The 23603-nt window shown below is 46.3% G+C and overlaps 1 pseudogene; it reads right to left on the minus strand.

The window, feature by feature from the left end:
• Positions 1-18785: 18785 nt before the first annotated feature.
• Positions 18786-20536, minus strand: LOC148542154 (uncharacterized; annotated as a pseudogene).
• Positions 20537-23603: the final 3067 nt, after the last annotated feature.

Genomic DNA, 23603 nt, shown 5'->3' on the forward strand with positions numbered 1-23603 from the left:
TTTTTAATTTGGAATGGTCCTAAAGAGACATTTCAAAAACTTATCGAACAACATAATTTATCATCTAATCCAATTAAGATCACTTATAACATGCACCAGAAATGCATTAATTTTCTTGATGTATGTATCACTCACAATGATGGCGGTATTAGTACATCAGTTTTTTCGAAGGAGACTGACCGTAATACGTTATTACATATGAATAGCTGCCACCCATATAGTCTGAAAGCTGGTTTACCTTACTCCCAATTGATTCGGGTAAGGCGGATTAATGACAATATAGTAACAGCAGGTTTGCAGATGGATACTCTTATCAAAGAATTTGTTGCTAGGGGATATCCTTTAAAAAAGTTACTAGAAACTAAAGAAAAAGTTCTGTCTATGGACAGAAATCAATTATTGATCCCTAAGAACAAGAGTCAGGATAATAAGAAATTCCCGTGGGTTAATAATTTTAACCCTTTATCAAACCAAATTAATAACATTTCTAAAAAATTATGGCCCATCATTCAAACGGATGAGTTATTGGGTTTAACAGAAACATCTATCATGCCGTGTTATACCAGGGGCAAAAATTTGAGGGATTCCCTAGTTAAAACTGATGTCACTGGTATGGGGGTGTCTGTACCCAAACACTTCCTGTCCATTAAGCGTTGGGGTTGTTTTAGATGTTCATGTGTTACTTGCCATCATTTGATCATTGTTGACACTTTCCCTCATCCCCATTCTGGCAAGGAATTCCGTATTAGACACCATCTGACATGCAATAGCTCCTTTGTGGTTTACCAAATTATATGTCCCTGTGGACTGTCATACATTGGTAAGACACAGAGGAAATTCAAGGAACGGATGGGGGTGCATCGTTCGGCCATTAGGGCTGCTATTGCTAATGGCATGAGTGAACAACCGGTTGCCCGACACTATGCCAATGCAGGACATAATTTAGCCAGTCTTAAGTACCGTATGATCGATCACATCCCTCTTTCTAATAGAGGTGGTGATCGGAATCTGGCTTTACTAAGATGCGAATCCCGATGGATCCATAGGTTGGATGTTGTTAGTCCACGGGGACTTAATGAATATCTCCCCCTTTCATGTTTTTTGTAGAGTGTTCAGCACTTACTATCAAGATGATGTGCAATGATATCCAGTTATGTTTATCCATGACTGTGGAATAGCGCTTTTTAGTGATTTAAATTGAGAACTATACCATTGTGATTACACTGTTGACTTTGTCTCTATAGCAACTATATGCCTGGTGATGGGTTTCACATGCGTCACACGCTATGCGTGATGACGTCACTAGCCGGCGTCTGCTGATCGGGTGCTGGGTCCCGTCTTTGGCTGCACGGCGTTCACTTGGGTGATGTTTATAAAGGTAAGATGTCTGTATTTGTTTTATGTTCTGAAGACGGTGATAAACCGAAACGTTACATCCTGATGACTTGATGTGTATTATTTATAACAAGAGTGCCGCACCTTGGATTGTGTATTTGATTTTTACGTGATGGCACCTTGTGGAGTATAACTATTTTTGAATGGAGTGCCGGACCTCCCATATATATATATATATATATATATATATATATAATGTGTGTGTGTATATATATATATATATATATATGTGTGTATATATATATATAATGTGTGTGTGCACGCCTCTTCTCCACAAGACCACGTCTCTTTTTGCCATGTGCACCTTTCCTATTTCAAATATGGGGGGGCGCTAGTCCCTTATTTTGCCTGGGGCACTCAAACGCCTAGATACACCCCTGTGTGCAAGCCTGATTCTTCGGTGATGGTCTCTAGACCAGAGGGGTTACTGTAAAGTAGGAGCTGTGGGTGTGGGTGGAGCTACTTCGTCGGTGAGGGACAGGGAGGGCTGGACCTCTTGGGGGCACAGATTATTTCTTTGTAAGTGCTGTTATATCACTTGCAGTGCTGACATTTCTATTCATGTTTTTCATTTAATATATATAAGCACAAATGTTTTGTGTGTGTGTCTATACTGTATATGTATATATGTGTGTGTATATATATATATATATATATTGTGACAAAGTTAGGTTAGGGGGTCCCTCTCCTGGGTAGAGGACTCCTTCCTTACACACACACACAGCAGCAGGGAAGCAGCACACCAGTCTGGATGCAAGTACAAGCTGGTCGGCGCCAGTCTTTATTGTACAATGTCAGAAACATAAAGAAAACATAAATATAAATCCTAGCCCTGTCGGGGCACTAACTTCACAGGTAGTTCCCTCACTACCAGAACCTGGCAGGGCCTAATGCCCTCGCCAGCAACAAAAGCACAGCACAACACTCACAGTTAGGTGTCCAAGTGTCTCTGAGCAAACTCCCTGTCTGCTCTCCCAGGTGAGACAATCAGCCCTAAACACACTAGGCTTATATTGGCCACTCTCAGGTGAAAAACTGACAAGCCTGTTACCAGGCTGCGAGAACCAAAACCTGGAGTGGCCGTGGGTGGAGCCCTCCCTCTCCTCTCACCCACAACCCCCAGGTCCCAAACCGGCTTTTCAAAAAGCCGAAACTCAAGCCTGCTACACTGCAGACTTTCTCCTGGTGGTTTAAAACACAAAAGACATGAATCTGGGACAAATGTACCTGCCACAAACCACTTTACCAGTGATCCTATCACATATCCCCCCCCTTTGTTTCGACCTGTGGGGCGGAACAACTGAAGCCCCCAAACAATGAACGCGTGACAATGCGTTAGCATTGGCCAGCTGGCTTCCTGGCCTGTGTTCCACTGAAAAGTTAAAAGTTTGTAACACCAAGAACCATCTTGTAATTCTCGTATTACTGTCCTTATTTTCAGACATCCACTTCAGAGGGGCATGGTCAGTGATCAATTTGAACTTTCTTCTGACCAAGTAGTACCTGAGAGCCTCTAACACCCACTTTATGGCCAACGCCTCCTTCTCCACTGTGGCATAGTTTCTCTCATGTACATTCAACTTTCTTCTAAGATAGAAAATAGGGTGTTCCTCACCCTCCTTGTTCTGGGACTGGACCGCTCCTATACCTACTTCTGATGCATCGGTTTGTACTATGAATTCCCTTTCAAAATTAGGAGTCATCAGGACTGGTTGGGAACATAACGCTACTTTCAACTCCTGAAAAGCTTTCTCTGCCTCAGGACTCCATTCTACCATGACTTTTTGTTTGCCTTTGGTCAGGTCAATCAGTGGGACTGCCATGGTGGCAAAGTTGGGTATAAACCTCCTGTAGTACCCCGTAATTCCCAAGAAGGCACTCACCTGCTTCTTATTCAGAGGTCGTGGCCAGTTTTGTATGGCATCAACTTTATTGAGCTGAGGCTTTATCAGGCCTCTGCCAATGGTGTATCCCAGATATTTTACTTCCTCCATGCCTAGACAACACTTTTTTGGGTTGGCTGTCAAACCTGCCTTATAAATGGAGTCCAACACTGCTTGTACCCTGGGTAAGTGAGACTGCCAATCAGGACTATGAACGACCACGTCATCCAGATAAGCAGCCGCATACCGTCTATGGGGCCTTAGAATCCTGTCCATCATTCTTTGGAAGGTAGCAGGTGCCCCATGTAGCCTGAAGGGCAACATCTTGTACTGAAACAAGCCCTCTGGCACTGAAAACGCTGTCTTTTGTTTGGCGCTCTCGGTTAACGGTACTTGCCAATACCCTTTGGTTAGGTCAAGAGTGGTTAAATACCTTGCCATCCCTAGTCTCTCAATCAGTTCATCCACTCTTGGCATCGGGTAGGCATCGAATTTTGAAACACTGTTCAACTTTCGGAAGTCATTGCAGAAACGCACACTCCTGTCGGGCTTTGGAATCAACACAATGGGACTTGACCATTCACTATGTGATTCTTCAATAACCCCTAACTCTAGCATATTTTTAATTTCTTTTGACACCGATTCTCTTTGTGCTTCTGGTAACCTATAGGGCTTTAGATTAACTTTAACCCCTGGGTCAGTGATGATGTCATGTTTAATGACCGAGGTTTTCCCAGGTACGTCAGAGAACAGCACCCTATTTCTAATCAGAAACTCCTTGACCTCTTGTTGTTGAATTGCCAACAGGGTTTTTGCCACTGTCACTTCGGGAACTAAGGACCCTGGACTTACTGGAGGGTCTCGGACGGCCGACAGTACCGTTCTATCTTTCCAGGGCTTTAACAGATTTATATGGTATATCTGTTCCGGCTTTCTTTTCCCCGGCTGGTAAACTTTGTAATTGACCTGCCCCACACTTTCTAAGATTTCAAAGGGCCCTTGCCATTTAGCCAAAAGTTTATTTTCCACAGTGGGAACCAATACTAACACTCTGTCCCCAGGAGCAAAGCTGCGTAACCGAGCATTGCGGTTGTATACCCTCTGCTGTGCCTGTTGAGCCTGTTCCAGGTGCTCTCTCACTATCGGCCCTACCGCAGCAATTCTCTCCTGCATTTGAGAAACATACTCAATCACCATTTTGTAAGGACTAGACTGCCCCTCCCATGTCTCTTTGGCAATGTCTAGTAACCCCCTTGGGTGTCTCCCATACAACAAGTCAAAAGGTGAAAACCCGGTGGAGGACTGGGGAACTTCTCTTATGGCCAACAATAAATACGGCAATAAGTAGTCCCAATCCCTACCATCCTTGTCGACCACTTTCCTAAGCATGTGTTTTAACGTCTTGTTAAACGTCTTGACCAGCCCATCGGTTTGGGGGTGATAAACCGAAGTTCTTAACTGTTCGATTTTGAACAGGCGGCATAACTCTTTCATGACTTTGGACATAAACGGTGTACCCTGGTCAGTTAGTATCTCCTTAGGTATACCCAGCCTGCTAAAGACATGAACTAGCTCTTGGCAATGGTCTTGGTTGACGTATTGCGCAACGGGATCGCTTCCGGGTACTTGGTAGCGTAATCCATTATGACCAGAATATACTGGTGTCCCCTGGCAGACTTCATTAAGGGTCCAACCAAATCCATCGCTATTCTTTCAAACGGCACCTCTATGATAGGCAATGGAACTAGTGGACCCTTAAAATGTGGCCTGGGAGCATGATACTGACACTCAGGGCAGGATGCGCAAAAGTCAGATACCTCTTTATGAAGCCCGGGCCAGAAAAACCTCTGCATTATTCGCTCAGTGGTTTTCTCTACCCCTAGATGGCCTGCCGTTATATGACCATGGGCCAGATCCAACACTGTTCTTCTGTAGGCTTTGGGAACTATTAGTTGTTCCACAACATCTTCCCCCTTCTTAGTCACCGGATATAACAAATCCTGCCACATTGCCATGTGGGGATAGGACAAAGAACTATCAGGGTCTACGGGTTTACCATCAACTACTTTTACATTCTCCCTGGCTTTTACCAAAGTAGGGTCATTCAACTGCTCCATGGCAAAGACCTCTCTTCTGACCTCTAAGTCAGGCAGATGATCACCTGGCCCAACAACACTTCCCACCTCAATGGGAGGTACATCAGTTGGCGGGCCACCGTCACGCTCCGCATTCTCTAGTTCACCAATCATAGAAGAAAAAGGGAATAACTCTGACTCAGAAGAAACTCCCTCCTCCACTACATCGACAACCTTCTCAAATGGATCGGGGTTGTTCACCTCTGGAACAAAACGGCTTTCCCACAACTTCCAGAAGTGAGCAAAGTCTCTCCCCAATATTGCATCATACATCAGACCATGTACCAAACCTACAGAAACTATAGCAGAACCACATGGTGTCTCGATGTTCACCTCGGCAGTAACATAATATCGAGTATCCCCATGTATGCAGGTCACACCAACAGTTTTCCCCTCACGCCGCAAGGGGTTCACCAGCTCAGCTTTTATAAGTGTCACCAAGCTGCCAGAGTCTAACAGTGCCTCTACTCGGTTGCCATCTACAGTGAGTACACACATGTGCTTATCAGTCACAGCCTGCCGGTCAGCCATACAGGCTATCTGTGCAAAGAAAGACCCCCGTGGTAGACATGAGCAGTATCACATTGCATAGGTTCAGTTGTAAGTGCACAATTAGCGGCAATATGGCCGAAGCCACCACATCGGAAACACTGAGTCATATTAATGTCTAGTCGTTTACGGGGCAAGAACCTTCCCGGCCTGGCAGGCCTGTCTCCAGGTTCTACACCCTCAGTCTTAGGTACATTCCACCGCCCAGCACCCTTCTCCCCCGGAACAGTCTTACCAGTGTCTGGGGGAGTTCGCCGGTGTGCCATCGGGGCTCAGTGGGGCATACTCATCAGCTCCTCAGCCGCCATGTACCTCTCCACCAGCTCGACCAACTGGTCCACGGACTTAGGGTCTGCATGGCTCACCCACTTGAGCAGAGTTGCAGGTAATGATCGCAGGTAACGGTCCATCATGACCCTTTCCACGATCTGTGGTCCCGTCAGCGTCTCGGGCTGTAACCATTTTGAGGACAGATGGACGAGGTCATGCATCTGTGAACGTGGAGGCTTGTCCATATGGAACTCCCAGCGGTGGACCCGTTGGGCACGAACAAAGGTGGTGACTCCCAAGTGAGTTAGGATCTCCTGTTTTAGTTTTTTATAGTCCTTGGCATCAGCCAGGCATAAGTCAAAATAGGCCTTTTGTGGCTCCCCAGACAAAAAAGGTGCCACCAGACTGGCCCACAGCTCCTTGGGCCAACTCTCCCTTTTGGCCGTTCTTTCAAATGCGGTGAGATAGGCCTCCACATCATCGCCCGAAGTCATCTTCTGGAGGAAGTGACTGGCTCGTATGGAGTGAGTGGTGGTGGGAGGACCAGTACCAACATCTCTGGGCCGGGCGATCAGGTGCTGTACCACCTCTTTTATGGCCTGACTGTTTTCCGCTAAGGCCCGGCGGGTTTCCTCGATGGCAACCTGTTGTTGCCCCTGGGCTGTCTCCAAGGGCGACAGTTGCACCCTGGTGGATTCCTGGAGAGCCCTGGTAGGGCTTTAATAATGTCCTCCATTTTGTCCTGGGGTGTAGGTTGGAAGCTGAACCTTGCCTCTCTGAGCATGGGCTGACGCCTCCTCTATGGGACTCCAAGGACACACCATTATTTCCACACTCACAAATTGGGTGTCTGTCCCGTTAATTTTTAAACGGAAAGTTTTCCTCTTGCTGCAACTTCAGTGTGTGTGGGTGCCCGCATTCTCCACCATATTGTGACACAGTTAGGTTAGGGGGTCCCTCTCCTGGGTAGAGGACTCCTTCCTTACACACACACACAGCAGCAGGGAAACAGCACACCAGTCTGGATGCAAGTACAAGCTGGTCGGCGCCAGTCTTTATTGTACAATGTCAGAAACATAAAGAAAACATAAATATAAATCCTAGCCCTGTCGGGGCACTAACTTCACAGGTAGTTCCCTCACTACCAGAACCTGGCAGGGCCTAATGCCCTCGCCAGCAACAAAAGCACAGCACAACACTCACAGTTAGGTATCCAAGTGTCTCTGAGCAAACTCCCTGTCTGCTCTCCCAGGTGAGACAATCAGCCCTAAACACACTAGGCTTATATTGGCCACTCTCAGGTGAAAAACTAACAAGCCTGTTACCAGGCTCCGAGAACCAAAACCTGGAGTGGCCGTGGGTGGAGCCCTCCCTCTCCTCTCACCCACAACCCCCAGGTCCCAAACCGGCTTTTCAAAAAGCCGAAACTCAAGCCTGCTACACTGCAGACTTTCTCCTGGGGGTTTAAAACACAAAAGACAGGAATCTGGGACAAATGTACCTGCCACAAACCACTTTACCAGTGATCCTATCACAATATATATATATGTAAACATGAATATACAAAAAAGCCTCTGGTGCTCAGCTAAAGTAAATTAAAAAATTAAAAGCATGCAAATGTAAGTGTCAGCACAGCAAGTAATATAACAGCACATACCCACATGTATGTGTTTGATTTTATATACATATATATATATATGTGTATATATATATATATTATATATATATATATATATATATATATATATAGCAAAGTAATGAAGCTGCGGCACTCGGAGATTTGTAGTAATAATTGATATATTAAAAGTGTCACATAAACAAAACCAACATTTCGGAGCGCTAAGCTCCTTTGTCAAGGTTAACCTATGCCTGCCTTTTTGGTAGTATGATAGAAGCGATGTTTAGTGACTGCCTTGCCTTTAAAAACCATTAGTTAGCAGGTGAGCTTTAAACCAGTTAACATTTTTTCAGTTTAAACTCTGTGATAGCAGCTACCAGGTTTCCATAAGAATGACAGATAGTGTAGGACCTGCAGAGAAGTGGAATCCCGTGATGTGGGCTGCAGGCTTAAATTCATTGCTCAATCTATGTGCCAAAACCCCATTATTTATTTATATATTATTGTGAGTGATTTAACAATGGTGAGTGCTGAGTTTTCTGTTTTTATTTATTTAAGCAATGTGGTCACAAGCAACTTGCACCCCATGCCTGGGAATGGCGAGTGCAGGTCTGCACCTTGGCGAGTGCAGTGGATTTCTGACTTTGTATATTTGGTTAATTTTTAATCAACCTTTTGTGATCACAGTTTTCTCATGCACCCCTGTGCAAGCTCATTTATAATAACCTGTGTCAGCTGCCTTTTTGGTAGTATGATAGAAGCTATGCTTGGTGACTGCCTTGCCTTTAAAAGCCATTAGATGGCAGGTGAGCTTTAAACCAGTTAACATTTTTTCAGTTTAAACTCTGTGATAGCAGGGGATGTAGTTTGGAAGCCGACGGTCTAAATGCTGACCGCCGGCTTGCAGACTTAATAATCCCGGCGTGGTACTAATGACAGGCATCGAAAACTTGATGCCTGTCATTAACCAGATGCCGTAAGACCGACGCCTGGCGTACCGAACAAAGGTAGGCCGGGCGCCAGCAGCCGCAAGGGGGAGGGTTAGGTTTAGGGCTCCTGGGGGGACTTAGGGTTAGGCAACCCCCAGGAGGGTTAGGTTTACGCTAGGGGAAGGGGGGTTAAGCTTAGGCACCCCCGGGGGGAGGTTAGGTTTAGGCAGCAGGGAACGGGGTGGTTAGGTTTAGGCACTTAGAGGGGGATTAGGGTTAGGCAGGGGGTAGAATTAGGTTAGTGATACTTACCTTAGGGACGATCAGGATTTTCACCCTTGCCAGGCTGCCGCTGTCGGGATTTGAACCACCGGCCCTGCGTCTGGCAGTAATACTTACTACACCCAATAGCAGCTACCAGGATTCCATAAATATGACATATAGTGTAGGACCTGCAGAGAAGTGGGGTCCCGTGATGCATTGATCAATCCATGAACCAAAACCCCATTATTTATATTTTATTGTGAGTGATTTAACAATGGTGAGTGCTGAGTTTTCTGTATATATATATAATGTATATATATATATATATATTAGGGGTGTGCACCGGCCACTTTTCGTGTTTTGTGTTTTGGTTTTGGATCTGGTTCTTTCTTCGTATTTTGGATCTGGATTGGTTTTGCCAAAACCACCCTTCCGTGTTTTGGGTTCTGGGTTTTGTGTTTTGGATCTGTATTTTTTTTAAAAAAGAATAAAAACAGCTAAAATCACAGAATGTGTTGTTTTTTCTGCTCCTATGCTATTATTAACCTCAATAACCTTAATTTCCACTCATTTCCAGTCTATTCTGAACATCTCACACCTCACAATAATGTTTTTATGTCCAAAAGGCTATGCTAAGCAACACGAGAGGGCGGCACAAACACGTGGCCCATCTAGGAGTGGCACTGCAGTGGAAGACAGGATGGCAGTTTGAAAAACTAGGCCCCAAACAGTACATAATGCAAAGAAATAAAAGAGGTGCAAGATGGAATTGTCCTTGGGCCCTCCCACCCACCCTTATGTTGTATAAACAGGACATGCACACTTTAACGAACCAATCATTTCAGTGCCAGGGTCTGCCACATGACTGTGGCTGAAATTATTGGTTCGTTTGGGCCCCCACAAAACATGCTGGCAATTAATCTGTCCCTGCACAAACTGGCTCTATGGAGGCAAGATGTCGTCCTCACCCTCCTCATCCACCGATTCCTCACCCTCTTCAGTGTTGTGTACATCCTCATCCTCACAGACTATTAACTCGTCCCCACTGGAATCCACCACCACAGGTCCCTCTGTACGTTCTGGAGGCTGGTCTCCCTGGAAGAGTTGATAATTCATTTTTATTAACATCATCTTCTCCACATTTTCTGGAAGCAACCTCCTACGCCTTTTGCTGACAAGGTTCCCGGCTGCACTAAACACTCTTTCGGAGTACACACTGGAGGGGGGGCAACTCAGTTAAAATAGAGCCAGTTTGTACAGGGGCCTCCAAATTGCCTCTTTTTCCTGCCAGTACATGTACGGACTGTCTGACATGCCTACTTGGATACTGTCACCGATGTAATCCTTTAACAGACAGACACACGCTTGTCGCTGCTGCTTTGAGGATGCAGGTGCGGCTACAGCCCACACAATTCACAAAGACAGAAAAGAAAAGAAGAATTTTTTTATTGTTTGTGGAGCGCACTTTGAGGGTTACACCACCCTTTAACAGACAGACGCACGCTTGTTGCTGATGCTTTGAGGATGCAGGTGCGGCTACTATGCATACATTTCACACACAAACAGAAAAAAAGAAAAAGATTATTTTATTTTGGTTGGAGCGCACTTTGGGGGTTACACCACCCTTTAACAGACAGACTCATGCTTGGCGCTGCTGCTTTGAGGATGCAGTTGCAGCTACTGCGCATACATTTCACACACAAACACAGAAAAAAAGATTATTTTATTTTGTTGGAGCGCACTTTGGGAGTAACACCACCCTTTAACAGACAGACGCACGCTTGTCGCTGCTGCTTTGAGGACAGTATCATATGCATTGACAGTAGACTTGTCAGAAATTGTTGGCACTTCCTTCAGTCTGGACCAGATGTCCAAACCGGCCCTTGACTTATGACACAGGAGCACGCTTGGCGCTGCTACTGTGTTGATGCACGTGTGGCTACATCGCACACAAGTCACAAACACATAAAAAAATAGTTTCAAATAGTTTTTTATTTTTTGGAGCACTTTGAGAGTTACACCACCCTTTAACAGACAGACGCATGCTTGTCGCTGCTGCTTTGAGGATGCAGGTGCGGCTACTGCACATACATTTCACACACAAACACAGAAAAAAAGAAGATTATTTTATTTTGGTTGGAGCGCACTTTGGGGGTTACACCACCCTTTAACAGACAGATGCACCCTTGTCGCTGCTGCTTTGAGGATGAAGGTATGCCTACAGCCCACACAATTCACAAACACAGAAAAAAAAGAAGAATTTTTTTATTATTTGTGGAGCACACTTTGAGGGTTACACCACCCTTTAACAGACAGACACACGCTTGTCGCTGCTGCTTTGAAGATGCAGGTGGAATCTAGATGGGATTTGGAACTGGGGACACACTACCTCCATCAATTGTCTAAATCCCACTGCACTAATGGGGGATACCGGACGCATGTCTAACACCAACATAGCAGTCAAGGCCTCAGTTATACATTTTGCTTCAGGATGACTGCTGTCGTACTTCGTCCTCCTCGCTAGGGACTGTTGGAGGGTCAATAGTTTAGTAAAAGTAGTGGTGTCCCTACTTCCTCTCTGGGATGATGAACAACTCCCAGCAGCAGCAACAGCACTAGGAGGAAGTGGTTCTACATCTTTCCCTATTTTACTTTTATCGGAGAAAGTTTGGTCCTCCATTTATGTTATATTGACATATACGTGCGGCTAAGGCGCACAAAAACACAGAAAATAATTTTTTATTTTTGTTCGACACTAGTGCACTTTGTGGGTTACACCACCCTTTAAGAAATGAGCCAGCCGGCCCTTTACTTATGGGACACAGGCGCACACTTGGCGCTGCTCCTTTGTTGATGCATGTGCAGCCACAGTGCACACAATTCACAAACACAGCCCCTATGGACAACAGCAGCACAGCACAACACAGCCAGCCCCTACGGACTTTGGAGGAGTGGACACAGCCCCTATGGACAACAGCAGCACAGTACAACACATCCAGCCCCAATGGATTTTGGAGGAGTGGACACAGCCCCTATGGACAACAGCAGCACAGCACAACACAGCCAGCCCCAATGGACTTTGGAGGAGTGGACACAGCCCCTATGGACAACAACAGCACAGCACAGCACAACACTACACTACACTACACTACACAGCCCAGCCAGCCCTAACTCCCACCCTCCCTCTTCACTGTCCACAGCCGAGTGAGAAAATGGTGCTGACGCGGGTACCTTATATAGAATCCAAAAACCGCGAGACCCGGAAGGCGGGATGATGACGTTTTGCCTCGATTTCAGATCCGAGTCAGGCGGGAAAAGTCGAGCCTGACTCGGATCGGCCTCGGATCGAGGGGGGTCGGGGAGGTTCGGATTTCAGAAATCTGAACCCGCTCGCCCCTAATTATATATATATATATATATATATAATTATACATAAATTAGGCACCCTCTCCCTACAACAGATCCCAAACTCACCTGGACACTGGGCCATCACCGTGACTCTGGGAGCTCAGAGGACAGCCATTGCAGAGTGATGTGCAGTACCACGTGTCACTGGTGGAATGCACTGGCAGCAGCCAGAGAAGAGGAGAAGAAGAGTCTCGGTGGCATTTAATACATGGAGCCAGTCGCAAGCCAATCACAGAATGTGGAATGGCAGCCAGCCAGTCAGCAGTGGACGCTGCTGATTGGCTGGCTGCTGTACCACAAGCTGTGATTGGCTTGCTGAATTGCAGCCAATCAGCATCGGCTGCTGCTGATTGGCTGCCTGCCGTTCCACGAGCTGTGATTGGCTCGCAGTCGGCTCCATGTTTAAAATGCCACAAGGCTCTTTTCTTCTTTGGCTACCCCCGGTGCATTCCACCAGTGATGTGCGGTACCACACATCACTGCATTCCACACCTCCGCTACCTGGGCCCCCTCTCTCTCTGGGCCCGGGACTTTTAAAGTAGACAAGTATGGTTAAGATGAATCCTGCATCAGGCATACAAATGTCTGGTAAGTTGAAAATGTGCAAATATTTAAACAAAGATTTATTATATACCTTTCTGTAAGTGGTGCAGGTGCTACAGGAGATAAAACAAAGGCATCCAGTTTCTCTCTGTGATAGGAGAGGATGTGCAGGACATTTACAAGAGTTTTCAGTTTGCTGAAGGACAGAATATGGACTTATCCTTTATAATGCAAAAGTTTGAAGAATTCTTTATTCCAAGACAGAATGAGACAAATAAAATATATATTTTTTTCTCTTTTGATCAAAAGAAAGATGAGTTTGATCAATATATGACTGAACTCAGTAAAACCTATGAGTTTGATGATTTAAAATGAGTCTGATTAGAGATCATGGGCCTGATTCAGTTTGGATCGCAACTGTGATTACGCACGACATTGGACGATTGTTGCGTTCTGCGCATGCACATGCATTGCAGTGCTCGTGCGCGAACCAGCCACTGTGATCAGGACTGTGATTGCAGTGACTACACAGACCCATCGCAGAGTGATTGACAGAAAGTACCATTTGTGGGAGGTGACCGGGGTATGGTCGGTGAAACGCAGGTGTGCCAGTGTGTTTGAACGCCGTTGCAGGGATGTGCATAAATTAGTCACTGCGATGGCATACGCAGCCTGAGCTCTCACTGCGTACCAGAAGGTTAGCAATTTCTGAGTAAGAGCTGACCTTCTGCGAATGTGCGTAAGACTTTGATTGTACTCAATGTTACTCGTGTTTTCGCAGTCTTGCAAAGTATTACGGATGTGTGTAAGGTAAGGTAGGTGTCCTCATGTAATGCTGTGTTGGCATAGTGAGTGAGACTGAGTACGTGATCACAGCTGCGATCGCAGTTGCTATCCAACCTGAATCAGGCCCTATATTGTAGGTTTGATACCTGATATTATACTCAGAGAGATTGCTGAGAGGGCAAGATTTAATAAAAGATAAGGCAGTGAATATATGTAGAACTACAGAAACTACTAGATCACAGGGAAAGGAACCACACAAATGCAGTGATGGTGCTGTACATGTGGTGAGGAAAGCAGAGCAAAACAAATAAAATGCCAGTCTCTAAAATGAAACAGCATAAGATGTAGCTTAATAGAATAATAATGTGTTGTAGATGTGGAGATAGTCACAGTCTGAGAACTTGTCCTGCTTGTGGTAAATCCTACATGAAATGTTGTAGGAATAAACAATTTGCTAAATGTTGTAAAATGTGTGACAAACAAGGTACTGTACACACAATGAAGGAAGATGGGAATTAATGTTTTGGTGGATTTCATTGGCATCTGCACTTCTGATCAGTGGCGGAACTAGAAAGTGGTGGGCCCAGGTGCAAGAATATGCTTTGGGCCCCCCCCCATCCATTCCTGGCACCCCAACATTTTTTCACCACCCCTCACTGCCCCCCCAGTCATTAAATCCTGTCCGTCCAGCCCGTGTGTCTGCCTCATTCTCCCCCCCAGCCCGAGCGTGTCAGCCTCTTCCCCCACAGCCAAAGTGTCTCAGCCTTCCTCCTCCCCCAGCGTGTCTCAGGCTCTCCCCCCCAGTGTCACAGCCTCTCCCCCCAGCATGTCTCAGCCTCTCCCCCCCAGTGTCTCAGCCTCTCCCCTTCCCCAGTATGTCTCAGCCTCTCCCCTCCCCCAGCATGTCTCAGCCTCTCCCCTCCCAGTGTGTCTCAGCCTCCCCCACAGCATGTCTCCCCCCAGCATGTCTCAGCCTCTCCCCCCAGCGTGTCTCAGCCTTCCTCCCCCCAGCGTGTCTCAGCCTTCCTCCCTCCAGCATGTCTCAGCCTTCCTCCCCCCAGCATGTCTCAGTCTTGCTCCCCCAGCCCATACCACCGCAGCTGGCTTACTAACCTTGTTTCCTTGGCCGCTTCTCTTCCTCGCTGTTCCTCTCAATCCGCAGCTCCTCTTGATCCTCTCCCTCCAGCAGACCGGCCCCTTGTTATGACACTGCGCACGTGATGTCACTCGCGCCGCGTCATTACAAGGGGCCAGGCTGCGACTGTCATGTTGGAGCTGGAGCGGCCAAAGGGGCCAGCTCCAGTTCCAACCATTTACTTAATGGGGACCGGGTCGGCGGGCAGCGGCGCTGTTGGATGCAGGCGGCCATGGGCCCCTGCACCACAGCGGGCCCCAGTGCAAGGCACCGGCTGCACCACAGCGGGCCCCGGTGCAAGGCAACGGCTGCACTGCCACTAGTTCCGCCCCTGCTTCTGATAAATTGTTGTCCCTTTAACAGTGAACAGACTGTCATTCGTTTTAAGCTTGATAAAGGTGCTTAGGTGAACTTGAAGTCTCTGCAAGACTACTGTATAAAGACTTTTAGGGCAAAATTTACTAAGCGGCGGTCTGACGGTGATTTCGGTTCTATTCTAAACTCCGGCGGTTTGGTGGCGGGTTCTATTCTGTTCTAAACCCTGGGGGTTTGGTGGCGGTTTTGCAGAGGTTTCTAAATAACAGTCCTGTTCTATTCTATTCTAAAATGTGTTTTGACTGTGGTTTGGCGGTGGGTTTGCTATCTGCAGATTTACTTAGGCCAAAACCGCTGCAAAACTGCCATCAAAACACATTTTAGAGTAGAATAGAACAGGGCTGTCATTTAGAAACTGCTGCAAAACCTCCACCTAACCCCCGGGGCTTAGAATAGAATAGAAACTGCCACCAAACTGCCGGGGTTTCGAATTGAATAGAACCCGCCACCAAACCGCTGGGGTTTAGAATGGAATAGACACCGCCATCAAACCGCCGTTTAGTAAATTTTGCCCTTAGAGTAAAAATACTTTTATGGGCTACATGGTCTTAGATCAAAGCCGCATAATTTTTCAAAGGAAAATAACAATCATAGTGAATATGTAGAATCCCAACAACAAAATTGACATCAGAAGTTACTTGAGAATTATCACTTACTGTTTATAGGAAAGTTTAACTCACAGAACAATCAGCTCCTCTCTTCTATGACTATTGGATAAAGAAAATGAGTGGTCACATGAACAAGAAGAAAGATGGCATACATTAAAACAAGCCATTACAGAATAACCAGTACTAAGATTTTGTGATCCTACAAAAGAATTAGGATATTGGCAGATGCTTCACAGTTTGGCCTACAGTAGGATCTGTATTGCTGCAAGAAAATGATGAAACATGACAGCCTGTATCATATGCATGCAGAGCATTGACAAGTGCTGTAACACGAGTTTGCAGGAATCTATGACCTGCAAACTCTCTTTGTTCTAGGCCTGGGAATAGGATTGCTACCTAGCAACAGCTGGTGGGTTAGGTGCAAGCCTCCCGACGGGCACAGAGAAGGTAAAGTGACAGAAAACTTTCACTTACCTTCTCCACAGCCGAGGGGGGAAGAGCGGGGCTCAGGAGACCTGCAAGTCACGGGTGATAGGCGCTGTGAGCGCACATGCATCTCGGACGCGGGCATGCACGCTGGGCAAGTGAATGCGCTCAGTATAAAAGGCTGAGCCACACACCCCCAGCTAGATTTTACGGAAGCTTACAGATAGCAATCCCGACTAGAACAAGAGAAAGGTTGGGAAGTATGAAATCAACCTAATTCCTGTAACCTAAGAACAAAGGAGACAGGAGACTAAGTTGATGCAGCAACAATACATTTACTAGAATCCAGAAAACTGTAGTATAAGGTAATCAGGAAAGCAACTGGGAATGGAGGAAGAACAATCTCCTATGTTGCCTTGAAACTAGAAAATAGTCTTAAACTCCTGGCAACTTGTGGTGACTGTATAAGATTAGGATAAAACTACTACTGATCTTTAGGTACAGTAGGTGTGACTGCTGCTGCTTCTTCTGGACCTTTGGAGCACCTGAAAGTAAAGGAGAGCTCAGGCATATAACTGACATTAGAGCTTAAAGCCAGCAGACATAGCAAGATATAGGGCGAGATGGGTGGGAGCTGTTGCTAGGTGGCAAATCTATTCCCTAGAACAAAGAGAGTTTGCAGGTCATATATTCCTGTAAACTAGTGTTTGCTCATCAGGAGGCTTGCCACCTAGCAACAGCTGGTACGTAGACTACCACATACCTAAGGGTTGCTCTTATGACTTCTATACTTTGCGTATCGGAAGGCCTCCAATAGTGTTTAATGAAGGTACGTGTGGAAGACTAACAAGTGGTTTGCATTATGGATTGTAATGGCAAGCCCTAGCCGCTGCCGACATGACAGCAGCCCCATGAAGGGAGTGACCCTTGAAGTTGGAGGTGCCTATTCCTGAACTCTGCCTAGAAGAAACTATCCAACCCCAGATTGTGGAAGGTCTGGTGGAATGAAAGGGTTTATGGAAAGTGATAAAGAGGTTAGAAATGTTGTTTCTCAGTGGGGCTGTGAGTGTTAGGTAGATAGATAAGCAGTAGACTATGCAAAGATCTGGGTCCGACTGGTCTCTGAGTAGATCAAACTCCACCAGAGGGGACTGAATGGAACTGCTCTTTGTGTGTCCTCTCAAAGCAATATGGAACCCCAATGGAGTGGGTGTCATCCAGGGTTCGGAAGAGTGTATTAAAGAAAGTTCAGCTCCTCTGGCTGCAAATGCCAGTGCTAGGAGTGAAGCTAACTTTCTTGAAAGATTAGAGTTGTCAGCCATAGAAGAAATTGTGGCAAGAAAATTTAGAAAGGGATTAATGTCCCACATGGTAGAGTGACATGGACACGGAGGTCTGGACAATAAAATACCTTTAAGAAGTCTAAATCGGCTAACTCGTTTAGCTCTCCTGGAACATATATTGCGCATAGTAGTATGGATCGCTCCACTGCCCAGTTCCAGATATCTATTGTCTCTTGGCAGAGAATGAGGAAGTCAGTGCCTCCCATTCTGTTGAGATAAGAAACTGCAGTCCTTTTGTCCAGGCAGAGCTGGACCGATATCTCCCAGGAATTTGGTGGGACTAGTGCAGAAGAGCTAACCTGGCAGCTCTCAATTCCAAGAGATTGATATGAGCTGTCGACTCTTGAGCAGACCACCCTCCCCTTACTGCTGTCTGTTTTGCATATGCTCCTGAGCCCGAAAAAGATGCATCTGATGTGATGACTATGTCTGGTGGAGTAGGAAGCAGAAGTCTGGGAGAGGGTAGGGGCAGGGCTGTCCAGCTGTGGATCTCTGCGAACTATGGTATCTAGGAGGATTTTGTCCACCCAATCCCAACCCCATTGAAGGAGAGCTGAGAGAAGGTTCTTAGAGTGCCTGCATACCAGGGTAGCGTGGAGAAAACCTGGATCTAAGGCTCTCATTTTGCCATAACTTTGGCTAAAATCCTCATTAAGAATTGGTGTTCGAGGGTTTGAGATGTGAAGTTTTGAATATCCCTCCACTTGTCTGGGGGAACTGTTATTGATAAAGAAGTGGTATCTATCAAGAATCCCAGAAATACGATTGACTGTGAAAGGATTAACACGGATTTGTAGAGATTTATGGTAAACCCTAGATTCCGTAGGAGTAACAGTATAAGCTCTCTGTGGAGTAAAAGGGATTCCTGGTCCAAGTAGGTCACCAGGAGTTCATCCAGGTAAATTATACAGCAGACTCCTATCTGGCAGAGGTGTGTAACTACTGCCTTCATAAGGTGTGTGAATGTGTAAGGGGCATTGGATAGACCAAAAACAATCACTGTCCACTGATAGAGGACGCCATTCCAGAAGAATCTTAAGAGCCTACTGTGATTTGGATGCATTTGAATTGTGTAAAAGGCCTCTTTGAGGTCTATTTTGATACAAAAATCATTATTGTCAAGCAGGAACGGTACATCCGCTAAGCCCTCCATATGGAAAGAACAAGGTTTTATACATTGGTTTAGGGTTTTCACATTTAAAACTAGCATGTATGAACCATCCTGTTTTTTGATGGGGAACAGATGACTGATCCAGTCTCTCCTGGAAGCATCTGCCAACTCTATTTTGCCCTACTGAAGGGCGAGGAATAGGACACCATCTAATAAAGGACTGGTGTTGTTTGAGCAGGGATATATCTGATGTGGAAAATGGAAAAGTGAGAGGGAAAAACCTTTCTCCACAATCCTTAGCAACCACCTTTCTGTGGTAATCTGTCTCCAGGAATTTTTTGTTTGGGAAAGACTTTAATTTTTTGTTTGAGGAAGAGAAGGCAATTGACTTACCATATCCTCTGTCTCTCCTGGAGGAGTATGCATTGCCAGATCCTGTGCCTCTTACAATGTATGTCTGGGAGAATCCTCGAGCTCTGGGGGTGCCCCACTGGTCATGGGTCGAACTGCTGGCTCATGCAGAATGACCCTCCTGACAAAAGGGCCGTTTGGAAGGTTAGGGGCCCATCAGGTCTGTGAATGACTTACGGGCTTTATAGTGGACTTTCACTTCATCTATGAAATCAGGGCCAAAAAGGTCAGATTCTGTTAAGTTAGGAACATCTAGTGGCCTGGGGGCTAGATTAGTCAAACCTGCACTAGCCAGCCAGCAAGTTCAATGGGAATTGGATATGAAATCAAAAGTCTGGCCAATCATTAGGGTAGCCCTGCTTATAGCTTTTAAGAGGGCTATCTTGGAAGCTACCAGGGAATCTAGGGAGCCCCCTGAGACCCCTTCTTTGTCTGCATTGTCTAAGGCAAATAACAGAGGACCAGTCGTATACAAATCTTTAAGCTAAATTTTCCTAAGTAGTTTATCTGTAGAATCACTCTGGGTGTTATCCCCAATGAGTGACATAAGGGTCAGATCAATTTCTGGGGCAAACAGAGTGGGAATGTCAGGAATGCCAGTATGCCAGTATGGTTGCAGAGAACCATTTAATCCTCCTTAATGAGAGCTGTTCTACCGGCTAATTGAGCAAAATTATATACCTTGGACTGCTTGCTCAGGGCCCAGTGAGGGGAATGAATTTTGGACGGTGCATTCTGCCGGCTAATGGTACCTGGGCCATTTGTAAATCACTATACTCGACTCTGCGAGAGGACGTGCTTGTCCTAGTTACCTCCTCTGACTCCCAATCTACTGAGGGTAGCTAGCGTCCCTATGTAAGTGAGTCAGAGGTGGTGTGTGGTGGTGACTAGCCCCCTTATGAGCGCGCTGTGGCGCAACCTGCTGGTCTGAGGCAGGTAATATGTGCCGGCTATGGGCGGGAGAGAGAGGTCTGCTGTGGATCTTAGAAGTATTCTACCTATGGGCAATACCTGGGGAAGATATGTTTTCTCCTGAATAAGCATCTCTTGAAGAAACATGGTCAATATATTTCTTTTTGTAGGAGCATTTTCTCTCCACTCTGTGAGAATATGCAGGAGGGGAAGGAGTCTCTGCAGCCTGACAAATCTCCCCCTCTTCAGAGGTGTCCCTGCTGTCCTCCTACCTGACATGGTTCATTAACTTTCTTCTTTTAAATATTATTTCCTCACCTGAGAACTACTATCAGCCTCATCCAGGTTATGCCTGGAGGACTGCCTACCTCTTTTGCTGACAGATGGGGACACCAGCAGTGTTTCTGTGGCAGACACAGACACTGTGTCCTCCATCGTGCTGAGGTAAAATCTAGCAAGGGGGGGTGTGGCACAGCCTTTTATACTGAGCGTGCACACATGCCCAGTGTGCACGTGCATGTCCGTGATGCGCGTACCCATAGCACCTATCACACGCGACTCACAGATCTCCTGAGAGCCGCTCTTCCCCCCCAACTGTGGAGAAGGTAAGTAAAAGTCTTCTTTCACTTACCTTCTCTGTGCTCATTGGGAGGCTTGCACCTAACCCACCAGCTGTTGCTAGACGGCAAGACTCTCGACAAACAAAAAAGTATGCCAAGATAGAGACAGATCTACTGGCAATAACTTATGCATGTGAAAGATTTCATCAACATGTGTATGGTCTATCATTGACAGTGGAACTTGACCACAAACCATACTTGCCTACCTTTAGCTTCTCCCCGGGAGAAGCCTGGGGAGAAGCAGGTGGGTTGTGACAGGGGCAGGGCCTGACAGATTGCATAATTAAGCCCCACCCCCTTCAATGCAAATTGCCATAATTGTCTTAAATTTAAATAGGGGCATGGCTAAATGACACAATTCATGGAGAAACGCGTCATTTAGCCCCGGCCCCTAGATCCGGATCCACGATTGCTGCAGATATTCTCTCCATTCTGCCCACTTCACTAGGAAGTGGGCAGAATGCGGGAGAAGTGCCTAACCTTCCAGGGGTGTGGGGGTTACCTGAAAAATTGTGAGCCCCCTGCGAAAACTGGGAGGGTAGGCATGTATGACACAAACCATTGGTGGCCATTATGGCCAAAACATGTTATGACTGTACCATGAGAATTCTTATCAGACTACAGAAATATGATGTACAATTGCTGTACTGTCTTGGTAAGTACATTGCCTACACAAGTTCTCATGCTGGAGTCAAAAGTGAAAGTCCTGTAAGTCAGATGGACAGTGAGATAGAACCAAATGTTTCCATGATTTTAGCTTCTCTTACAGTGTCTGTAGCAAGACAAGAGCAGATTAAAAATAATGAAACAATGAAAGTGTTGAAAGAAATCATTCTGAAAGGATAGCCAGCAGAGAAAAATGCATTCCCACTGTTTATTCATGCTTATTAGATGTATCAAAGAGACCGTACAGTAATCAAATACATAATTTACCAAGGAAATAATACATATGTCATACCTGCATGATTAAGAAAAAGTATCCTGTGCAACATACAGTACATGAGAGCCACTTAAGAAGAGAAATATCCAATAAGGCGAGAGAGGTTATGTACTGGCTTATTATGAACCAGGAAATAGCACAGACAACTACATGTGCATTATGTTTAAATATAGACCATAGCAGCAGGTGCAGCCATTACCAAAAGAGGCCATGCTGCACCTGAAGGTAGGAGCAGACTTATTTGAATGTAATGGATTGCTGTATATTGGACATGATTCAGATTTAGGAATAGATGGCCTGATTCACTATGGATTGCTATTGCGATTGCGGTTGGGATTACGCACACATCTGCTGTGAAAATATGCTAATGATTGCAATTGCAAAGCCATCACACAGCCAGCATAGAGACGCCCACTACCACTATCTCACATCTGTAATACCTTGAAGTACTGCATATACATCAGGAACATAGAGTAACATCGTCCCCTCAAACACATTTACAGCAGGTCTGACCTGACTCAGAAATTGCTAACCTCGTCGCACGCAGTGAGTACTCAAGCTGCATATGTGTCGCAGTGGCTAATTTATGCATGCTGGGAGTGAGACTGAACTAACTGCTTCTGCAGCAGCCTCTCCCCCTAGCCCAGCCAGCACACAGCGTGACAGCAGCATGTGTGTTGGACTGTGGAGAGAGGCTGCTGCAGCAGAGAGGGGAGGGGATGGGGGGCAGTACCCGGGCCCCTCTGGGTCCCTCCAACAGGCACAGGCCAGGGTAAATAGTACCTTCACCCCCCCATCTCGGCACCCCTGATTGCAATATGTTTTGTCCAGGTACACAGTTACTTGCTCTATCTTTTCCTGGGTCGGTGCCGGCTAAATTCCGAGTCTGATCTGGTTTGGAACCCTGGGCCTGATTCAGACCCGCTCACGAGCGCTCAGCGCTCGCGAGCGGGTTGATGTTGCCTAAGTGCGCATTCGCACGATGGAGGCAGCTCCGTCGTGCGCATGCTCGAGGCCCGAATAACGACGGCCAAGCCGTCATTATGGGTCTCACACCAAAGGGGGCGTGCTGTCAATGGTGATTGACAGCACGCCCCCTTTGGTGGGCATGCCGGGGGCGTGGCTGCCCAGACGGAGGCGTTCCCATGGGAACGCCTACTGTCTGGGGCCAGCCCCACTGACATCACTAGTGATGTCAGTGGGAGTGCTTTTGGCTCTGATAGAGCCAAAAGCACTCCAGGGCTTGCGGCAGTGAGACCCTACTGCAAGGGTCTCGTCACAAGCCCGATGGTCGCAATGGTCTTGACCATCGCGACCATCATTTTGGCCACTCGCTATAGCTGTGGGTGGTCACCCACAGCTATGCGAGCGGCCAGGAGGCCGCTCCAAAAAGTAAGAGGGACGGCCCTGATTCAGAGCGAGCGCTCTTTCAGAGCGTCCGGCTCTGCATCAGGGCCCCTGTTCCAACCTCTGGGTCAGACCCGGAATTTACTAATAAAAGCAGTATAACTCTATTCCCATATATGAATCAGGCCCATTGTTAATACTCAATATTACTTTAATTACCCTGAGGTAAAAAATCTACAAGCAACTACTAGTTGAGTTGTAATCAATGGCAAGACATGGGGGGATATTTACTAGGATTCGTGTTTGACATCAAATCCAATTCACTGGACATCCCCGGAATGTTTTATGATTAAAAACCCAAATTTACTGTCCACCTATTTCACTGACTATTTGCATACGGATCTGTGCAGTGTTTCACATGCTGCTCACAGACACTTCGGTTTATTTTGTGAATTGTGCTTTGATTTTGATTGCGTTTGATAACATGATTTCTATTAATTCAGTATTAATGATATGATGTTTAGTCCGATGGTGTATTGTGCTGAAATTGGTGTGCTGTCATGTTTAACTTGCGAGTTGCTGTAGATTTGGGCTT

The sequence above is a fragment of the Taudactylus pleione genome, unplaced genomic scaffold (genome assembly GCF_031769625.1).
Source record: "Taudactylus pleione unplaced genomic scaffold, aTauple2 ptg000015l, whole genome shotgun sequence".
Taxonomy (NCBI): Eukaryota; Metazoa; Chordata; class Amphibia; order Anura; family Myobatrachidae; genus Taudactylus; species Taudactylus pleione.